This window comes from Electrophorus electricus, chromosome 22, assembly GCF_041902795.1.
Source record: "Electrophorus electricus isolate QZ-2024a chromosome 22, ASM4190279v1, whole genome shotgun sequence".
NCBI lineage: Eukaryota > Metazoa > Chordata > Actinopteri > Gymnotiformes > Gymnotidae > Electrophorus > Electrophorus electricus.
The window spans coordinates 17,895,001-17,904,605 of record NC_137518.1 but is presented as its reverse complement, the minus strand read 5'-3'; the positions used below and the strand labels follow the sequence as shown (position 1 = coordinate 17,904,605).

General features: G+C 47.0%; 1 protein-coding gene across 1 annotated transcript in view; it reads left to right on the top strand.

Annotated features, from left to right (window-relative positions):
• The first annotated feature begins 220 nt into the window (after positions 1–220).
• LOC113583593 (plexin-A2-like) overlaps positions 221–9,605 on the top strand; it is an 88,168-nt gene continuing 78,783 nt past the window's right edge. Inside the window, exon 1 of the mRNA XM_035520207.2 lies at positions 221–714. The gene's annotated coding sequence lies outside the window, so the exon portion shown is untranslated. The remainder of the gene's footprint in view (positions 715–9,605) is intronic.

Sequence of the window (9,605 nt, the reverse complement as noted above, 5' to 3'; positions counted from 1 at the left end):
CCGAAATGCGATAACCGCGGATTGCAGTTGCAAATTTGCATCTCCAGATGTCAGTATTTAAAGGAGCGCCGCGTTTGTATTCCCGAGGATGAATGCAAGGTACCGTTTCAACCGGTGACCGTCACACGAGACTGCTAGATTAGCGCTAAAACCGGCGTCTTGCGTTTTTAAAGTGCATATAGGTAGCCAGTATTCGCTGTAACACACTTGGTATAATATTGCTTACCCACGCCGATCTCAGGTCCTCGGCACAAAATACAAAAAGGATAAACGAGGTCACCTTAATATAATCGAAATTAGAGACAGTAAAAAAGACATGGATATCGCGAAAGTTGCGAGAGAAAAGCAAGCACCCCACGCAAAGTCCAAGCCACAGGGATGACGTTGGAGACTGTCTGCGCCTACGTGTCGTGCCTGGAGGATTGCGAGCTCGGTTCATTCATTCAGACTTCGCTCCATCGGCTGCATGCGAGTTAGTGGCTGGACATCGCCTCTTTCCAATACAGCCCGCAGAATGTCATAGCTGCGGAATACAGTGGAAGCATATAACGGTCCTTGGCTGAAGCGCTTTTAGATCACAATCTGAGAGTGACCGCATCTTTTGCATGAACTGGTCGGCCGTTTGACTAACTAAATGGACATCTTTGCGTTGTGAAGGTTGAAAGCGAAACATCTCTGCACTCCTGAATCCTCCAGAGTTTGGTACAAAGACAGGTAAGATGTTTTTTTTTCTTTAAGATTTTTCTTAAATAGATTAAAATAGATTGAGATATCATGATAAAAATGTAATAGAATTGCGCGTTGCGTTTTTATCCATAGTTTTTATGAATGGGGACATGTCATACATAAGACCCTGAATAAATGTGTGGCTGATTGTACTGTACTCCTACCGTACCGGTTTAATGAACGAGTTCCTGTGTCGCGATATAAAAGTATGATTAACTTCATCAAAGGAAAACCACCAATGTAGCACATATATTACAACGCAGTATATTTGCATTTCGCATTCGGTTTCATTGCATTGTGAATGTTAAACCAAACGAGGTTTGTTAAATGTTGACAACTTTTTGGAGAATGTAGCGCACATTTTTGTGAACGTATTGTTTCCTTCATAATGTAAACGTCACGGGCTGTCTGGCCGTGCTTTACAGTGCAGTTTTGCAGTTCCATTGTCACGCTTTACTGAAATGGGAAGAGACTTGCTCTGTTTTACGCGCTTGTGTAGCGAGAATAAGCGCTATTCCCATCCGCCGTGCGCGCTTATCTGGCATGCCAGTTCTGCAGCGTTTCCTCACATGGTCAGCCCAGATCTGCACGGCTCTATTCCAGCAGATCGGTCCTCCTCTGGAGCCGGTAATCCCTTCTATTATCGCAAGAGCGCGACTGCCGCTGTACGGGAAATGAATAAGGAGACAGAAGCCTGCGACTGCGCCGGGGAGACCGTTGAGTCTATTTGAGTGCGGATCGCTGCTGACTGGCGTTGGATTTCCTTTCATTAAGTGGGTGTTAAGATGACTGTGTGTCCATAGATCAAGTACTACAGCCAATAGGGGCCGTGATGGATCGTGATTCTCTTATAGGAAACTGGTTTACTGTTCATTACTGAGTTTATTCCCCAAAGCCCCCTTTGCTTGCCCTGAATGAGCGTTCATCTGCACTGATCTTAACAGCAGCCAGGGATGGAATATGTGAAAAGGAGACAAAGATGAATATGGTGTTGGTAGTGGCGGTCATGAGGACGATGGTGTGAGGATGATGAAGGGAGATTATGAGGATGAAGATAATGCACTTAAGGTGATGACCATCACTCCCACACATAGAAAATCAAACTGAATCACATACATGGAATGAGAGTACTCAGACGGGGTATGCGTGTGTTGGCACAGAATAACAGTGGTTGTCACTATTCTGTTTCCAAATAGATATCCAGGTTAATGGTTCAAAACTTGTGATAACTAACTCTGTAATGACGGCATTAAACTGCAATCCAGTTCAATTATGAACGTGAGAATGACTGGATTGCAGGGTTCGTTTTTGCAAGGACTCTTTGCAGCAAAGTGAAAGGTGCCCACATAAGATGTAAAACCCTGACACTTGACTGCGAAGCTAAAAATGAGCCGGTCCCTTCCTACTAAGAAGCATTGTACGAAACCTGAACTGAGCATGATTTGTGCCTCAGGTACACCTCAACTCAAACCAGCACCCCGAAGAGGCAGTGAGACACGGCTCAAGACTCTTCTCTGAGGTGGAATGGATTTTCACTGCCTGTCTGAACAACTGTGATTGTCTGATCACTAGAGTGACTAATCGGTCTCTAGTCTTGCTCTTAGTCATTTTAATAATGCTAATAATTACAAACCAACACAGAAAAAAGCTCTCTTGTCCATTGTGTTTTTTTTCTTGTCTGAAAGAGGTCTTTAGTTTTATCATGTGCTCACATCCCTTTCTAGTTGTTCTAGCATAAGGAAAAGTTCCATGGAGGTAACAAAGCTCGTCTGTAAGTCACTCCAGACAAAAGGAGTGAAAGGAAAATTTGTGAAGGCTGCCATATAAACGCAGAGCTCAGATAGCACTTGGAGTCGGATGCATAGAGCTCAGATAGCACTCGAGACTGCACCCTTTGCTATTATAGTAAAGCTCACCATTTTTACACTGTTACAGTAGCTGCATTGATGACAACAGGTGGGCAATGCACCAGTGTCATGAACAACTCGCCGTACTCAGGCCCTGCCTGCCAGGTTCTGTATTCTTTGACATCATTGCATATGAGTGACATCATTGGCCTTTTCCTCAGGGCACAAATGTTAACAAATGTTAGCTGTTGCATCATCTTCAGGTTGCTTCGCTGCCTGCCTGTCATCGCACAAGCTGCCCTACAACTCTGTCCCATGGCCCCAGCAAGCCATCAGAGGTGTCCCTCCTACCTGCCCCAAGCACTAGAAATGCCCCAGCCGCTCCTCTAACATCTTTGCTGCTCTGTCGCCTGTCCTGGTCATAAAGTTTGGGTATCTTTTTTTGATCAGTACATATTAATACATAACACACATAACACATAATTGTATTCTTGGTTAATGGGAGTAAAGGTTGGTAGATCCATTGATTCTAGAAAGCCACTTTTAGGGGAAATGAAAAGCCAAGGCATGTGCAAAGAATACTACATCAATATGAGCACTGCTCCTTCCACCTTCACAGCCAGCCTGGTTACTGTGCTCAGCGCAGGCAGCCAAGATTCACCATCTTGTGATTTGGCCTCTGCATTTGTGTCATTACTATTTATTCACTTTGGCTTAGGTGATGTGTTCAAAAAGGGAAGAAAAACCCCCGTGGCAGTAATGGGTTATGTGGATCAAAGCGGAGGGCTCTTGCACTAGCCCTGTGTTCTGTGATGTAAGCTGCTGCTCCAGTCATGCAGCAGACCTGCAGTTAGCATCACGGTCCCACGCCTTTAGCCTGAGAGCCTCCACCTGCCTGTTTCTGTCTGTCAGTTTAGCCTCCAACCGCTGTCTTCATCTGTCTTATCTGGGTGTGTTTGTGTGTGTGCCTGCACGTTTGTGTCCGTGCGTGCATGTGTGTGCGTGTGTTTGTGTGCATGCGTACGCGTGTGTGCGTGTGCGTGCATGCGCGTGCGTGCATGTGCGCGTGCATGTGCGCGCGCGTGTGTACGTGCGTGCGTGTGCGTGCGTATGTGCGTGCGTGCATGTGCGTGCGTGTGTGTGCGTGCACGTGTGCGTGCGTGTGTGTGTGCGTGCGTGTGTGTGTGCGTGCGTGTGTGTGTGCGTACGTGCGTGCGTGTGTGTGGGCAGTCTTATACCGTGGTCACAGAGGAGAGTAGATAAAGGTGCTCTCTGGCCCCTCGGCAGAAGATAACATGCACACACACCATCTCTCTGGGCACAGAGGGAAGAAAAGCAATTACTACACCAGAGAGAGAGCGAGAATGAGGGAGGGAGAGAGAGACATACACAGAGGGAAAGAGTAAGAAATATGGGGAAAATGAGACTGAGAAAGTAAGAGACAAAGAGAGAGAAATAAAGAACTAGGGCAGGGTGAGCGATCATAAGATAAACTGAGAGATCAGATGTGAGACTTCAGTGCAGTCCAGACCACATAAAGTTCTTAAAGCAAAGTGCTTCTGAATTTCTAGGAGGTGCAATCAACTGGTATATATTCAAATTCAGAAGCACTTTACTTGAAAACTCCTGTTTCTCTGGAGACCTTGTGTACGTCACTACAATTTTGAAAATCTCTCTGTCTGTCTGTCTGTCTGTCTGTCTATCTATCTATACACATCTTTTCCAGCTCTTCTCTCAACTGTTGGTATTTTTTTTTAAAATATTGCAAAATTGTTTAAAGGTAACAGCCATGCCTGCTATTGCAAAGCAACTAAAATGTCTGATCAAATAAATAATAAATGCGCTCCTACAGTGAATGTTCTATTGCTTAATTTGTTTATCAACTGAAATCAAAGACATACTGGACAGGAAGTACAATGTCAAACTAATTTAGTGTATAAATGATATACATGTGCGCATGCATGCGCACGCAGACATACACTCACACACATCTTTCCTTAGTCTGTGAGATGCACAGCTGAACTCATCATAGGAGAGACCTCTTTCTCTGAGACTGATTCATTCTGATTGCTTACACACCATAGCCCTGAGGAGGACTGTCTGTGTGTTTGCGTGTGTGTGTGAATGGTAATTGAAAGAGCATGTGCATCTGTGAATGAGGGGACACAGGCAGAGGGTGTATGCATGTGTGTCTGTTTAAATGAGAAAAATGTGTGTTGGCGTGGTTTTAAAGATTAAAAAAACAAAGAAAATGTGTTTGTTGCGGCACAAAAGCAGTTGTGAGTCTAGAACAGACCCATCTTGAAAATGCTGGTCTGTGTATTCTGTGGCCTCTCGTACACGTACATCCACACACGTACACACACGCACGCACACACAGAGAGCACCTAGTGGTCTAGCCTCTAATCACTCTATTGTTAGAGAGGCTGGCAGTGCTGCTCTGTAGCGTAAATGTCAGGGTGATATTTCATTCAGCCTTACATAGCCTATAGGCAGCTTATAGAGAAACCTGCTCCATATCACTTAAGGTCAAAAGACTTAATGATTAAATAGGGAGCGAAGCGCAGTCTTGGGTAGGAATGAATTCCACATGTCCTCCAGTTCCTGTCCGTACGGTTCGTCTCAACCGTGAATGGATCTGCGTTTGTTCGGCGATGATGTCACACTGCTGCTCGTAAAGGCTGCAGTGTATAAATGAGTAACTACGTCCTGTAGCTGTGATATGGTGAGAGCGAAGAGTTGGACACTCACCCTTACTCTGAGGCTTGGCGTGCTTCTCTGTTTGATGTGAAAAAGAGAGAACAAGGGAGAGGCACACAGAAATGATCCGAGAGACGGACAAAAAGAGAAACAGAAAGGGAGACAGGGCAGGAAAATGGAGAGACGGAGAGAAGAAGGGGAGATGTTTGGGAGGAGGAGTACATGATGGGGTGGAGAAATGTTGACAGCACCAAGCTTCGTGTGGACTTTACAAGCAGATGGCACTTTTGGCAGGACCTAGGTTGGCATCCTTCAGTGTGGCATAAAACAAGCGCACGTGCACACACACACAAATGCAAATACATATGTACACACACACACACACACACACACACACACACACAAATATACATCCATATGTTTGCGTGCACACACAGATGCTCAAACACATGCACACCGTAGTGTACAGTGTAAACGCATTAGATATGTCATTTTCACAGATGCACTCTGGTTTCTGGGTCCTGGCAGGGGCCGCGAAGCGTGGCGTGGAGCCACTGACATCACACAGATGGAAGGAGTGAGGGAGGGAAAGAGACAGGGAGAGGAAGAGGGGAAGAAAGAGGAAACGACACACGTGGAGCACCAGTTGGCGAAAGCTAGGATGGCAAGAATGGCCAAAGAGAAGGAACGAAATGAAAAGGTGGAAAGAAAGAAAGGGTATACAGCAGGGTATACACACAGAGACCACCCATGGAATGTTCCAGACCTCTGCAGCAATAGAGCAGGTGTTCAGCACACTGTAGATTTTAGCTGAAGGTGTGGCTGTCATATTCCTTAGGCGCTGTTGGCTTGAACAGCATGTAGAGAGTGAGGGAGGAATGGTGAGGTGGCTGTGAAGGTGGCAGCGTCTCTCTCTGTGTAGGCTGCAGCTGGGGTAGGTGGCAGCTTCTCTCTCTGTGTAGGCTGCAGCTGGGGTAGGTGGCAGCTTCTCTCTCTGTGTAGGCTGCACCTGGGGTAGGTGGCAGCTTCTCTCTCTGTGTAGGCTGCAGCTGGGGTAGGTGGCAGCTTCTCTCTCTGTGTAGGCTGCAGCTGGGGTAGGTGGCAGCTTCTCTCTCTGTGTAGGCTGCAGCTGGGGTAGGTGGCAGCTTCTCTCTCTGTGTAGGCTGCAGCTGGGGTAGGTGGCAGCTTCTCTCTCTGTGTAGGCTGCAGCTGGGGTAGGTGGCAGCTTCTCTCTCTGTGTAGGCTGCAGCTGGGGAAGGTGGCAGCTTCTCTCTCTGTGTAGGCTGCAGCTGGGGTAGGTGGCAGCTTCTCTCTCTGTGTAGGCTGCAGCTGGGGTAGGTGGCAGCTTCTCTCTCTGTGTAGGCTGCAGCTGGGGTAGGTGGCAGCTTCTCTCTCTGTGTAGGCTGCAGCTGGGGTAGGTGGCAGCTTCTCTCTCTGTGTAGGCTGCAGCTGGGGTAGGTGGCAGCTTCTCTCTCTGTGTAGGCTGCAGCTGGGGTAGGTGGCAGCTTCTCTCTCTGTGTAGGCTGCAGCTGGGGTAGGTGGCAGCTTCTCTCTCTGTGTAGGCTGCAGCTGGGGTAGGTGGCAGCTTCTCTCTCTGTGTAGGCTGCAGCTGGGGTAGGTGGCAGCTTCTCTCTCTGTGTAGGCTGCAGCTGGGGTAGGTGGCAGCTTCTCTCTCTGTGTAGGCTGCAGCTGGGGAAGGTGGCAGCTTCTCTCTCTGTGTAGGCTGCAGCTGGGGTAGGTGGCAGCTTCTCTCTCTGTGTAGGCTGCAGCTGGGGTAGGTGGCAGCTTCTCTCTCTGTGTAGGCTGCAGCTGGGGTAGGTGGCAGCTTCTCTCTCTGTGTAGGCTGCAGCTGGGGTAGGTGGCAGCTTCTCTCTCTGTGTAGGCTGCAGCTGGGGTAGGTGGCAGCTTCTCTCTCGGTGTAGGCTGCAGCTGGGGTAGGTGGCAGCTTCTCTCTCGGTGTAGGCTGCAGCTGAGGTAGGTGGCAGCTTCTCTCTCTGTGTAGGCTGCAGCTGGGAGGGGTGGCAGCTTCTCTCTCTGTGTAGGCTGCAGCTGGGGTAGGTGGCAGCTTCTCTCTCTGTGTAGGCTGCAGCTGGGGTAGGTGGCAGCTTCTCTCTCGGTGTAGGCTGCAGCTGGGGTAGGTGGCAGCTTCTCTCTCTGTGTAGGCTGCAGCTGGGGTAGGTGGCAGCTTCTCTCTCTGTGTAGGCTGCAGCTGGGGTAGGTGGCAGCGTCTCTCTCTGTGTAGGCTGCAGCTGGGGTAGGTGGCAGCGTCTCTCTCTGTGTAGGCTGCAGCTGGGGTAGGTGGCAGCTTCTCTCTCTGTGTAGGCTGCAGCTGGGGTAGGTGGCAGCGTCTCTCTCTGTGTAGGCTGCAGCTGGGGTAGGTGGCAGCTTCTCTCTCTGTGTAGGCTGCAGCTGGGGTTGTGGCAGCATCTCTCTGCTGGGTTTGCTCGTTTCAGGGGCCACAGTCCATCAGCTCACTGCTCATATTTACTCTAGTGATTAAATATAAATCCTGATCCAGCTGCCAGCAGCTCTCTCTCTGTCTCTCTCTCACTCTCTCCCCCTCCATCCTCTCTCCATCCTGCTGTGTCTCTTTTTTCCCTCTCTCTCCCTTTTTGTCTTCCTAACTGTCTTCTTTTTGGTCTCTCTCACTCCATTTCCCTCTATCTCTTTCTCTCACTTCTCCCTCCAATTCTCTTCCTTTCTCTCTCTCTCTCCCTTTCTCTCTGTCCCTCCCCTGCGTCTCTTTCTGTCTATCTTTCTCACTGTCTCTCTTTTGGTCTCTAACTCTCCTTCCTCTCACTTCTCTCTCCAATTCTCTCCCTTTCTGTCTCTCTCTCTCAACCCAATTCAGCTCAATTCAGTGGTGCCAAAGCTTTGATTAAGAAATTAAGAACATTGCCAATAAAAGATAAAATGGACTTAAATCGCTAATTCATGTATCAGCAAATAGCAGTAAGTAATTTAGGTAAGGAATGTAGTGTATATTAATGCTGAACTGTTTCAGGACCAGCTGAGTGGGGGGCTGTTTTCTGGGCACTGCAGCGCTTTAGAATGATGATGGGAGTCTCTGTGTTGTAAATGTGTCCATTTTTTGATGCCCTTTTAAATATCTTTATTTATTAATGGATATCTGCCTAATTCTGCCTTGCCTAGTTTGTGATGTTCCTATGCAGTAGTTTTACAGAACTGTGCATGAAAGTTCTCAAATGTTTGTCCCATTTGCTGAATTCCTTATTTGTAAGCAGACCCCACACCTGAAAGCCATACAGGGCAATTGGTTCAATTACAGATTCAAATATTTCAGCCAAATTCTGATTGGCGTAGAATGCTTTTCCTCTCAGTTCTTGTTGTCCTGTTTGTTTGGATCCCTGAGATCTGGATCTTTATGGCGAATCATGACATTAATGTTTCTGAGGTTTACTGCTAGGGCCCTTCTGGCAGTACTGCTCCAGGTTCTCTCTCTCTCTCTCTCTCTCTCTCTCTCTCTCTCTCTCTCTCTCTCTCTCTCTCTCTTTATATGTATGTGTATAGCTATATTTGATGGGAGAAAGACCAAAAGGGGTTTTTATAAAATCTCTCTCCCTCCATGCCCCTTTCGGTCTTTCTCCTATCAAATCAGTTGTGCTTTATTGGTATGACAGTAAAATACCATTGTTGCCAAAGCAATACAATATATGTAAATGTATCAGTAATATGCAAATTAATTAAAAGTTCTTTTTATAGAGGAGTATAAATAAATTATGTCAAAAAAATACTACAACATCGGCATTAACCAAAATTAAATACAGTTAAGTAAACAATAATGCAGTAAACAATAATAAACTGTGAATGTATCTATTACAATTTTTTCTATGACCTTTTCCTCTCTCCCTCTCTCTCCCTCTCACGCTCTCTCTCTCTGTCTCTCTCTCTCCCTCTCTCTCCCTCTCTTTCCCTTTTGGTCTGTATGTCTCTGTTTCTTCTGTATATCTCTCTCCATTTCTGTCTCACTCTTTCTCTCTCTGGGTTTTTGATTCTGATTCTGTGCCAGCTTCATCTTGCCCTGGCACACTTTTTCCCCATGAGGCCATATGGTGTGGCAGTCACCCAGATGGTAAAGAGTGGCAGAACACTCTGGAAGAGCTGACCCAAAGCCCTCCACAGGAGCTGGAAGGTCCTTAACTGCTTTTAAATATATATATATATATATATATACACACACACACACACACACACACACACACACACACACACACACACACACACACACACACACACAGACACACACACACACACATACATTATATATATATATATCTCTATATATCGTGGATTGCAGCAAGAAACAGGAGC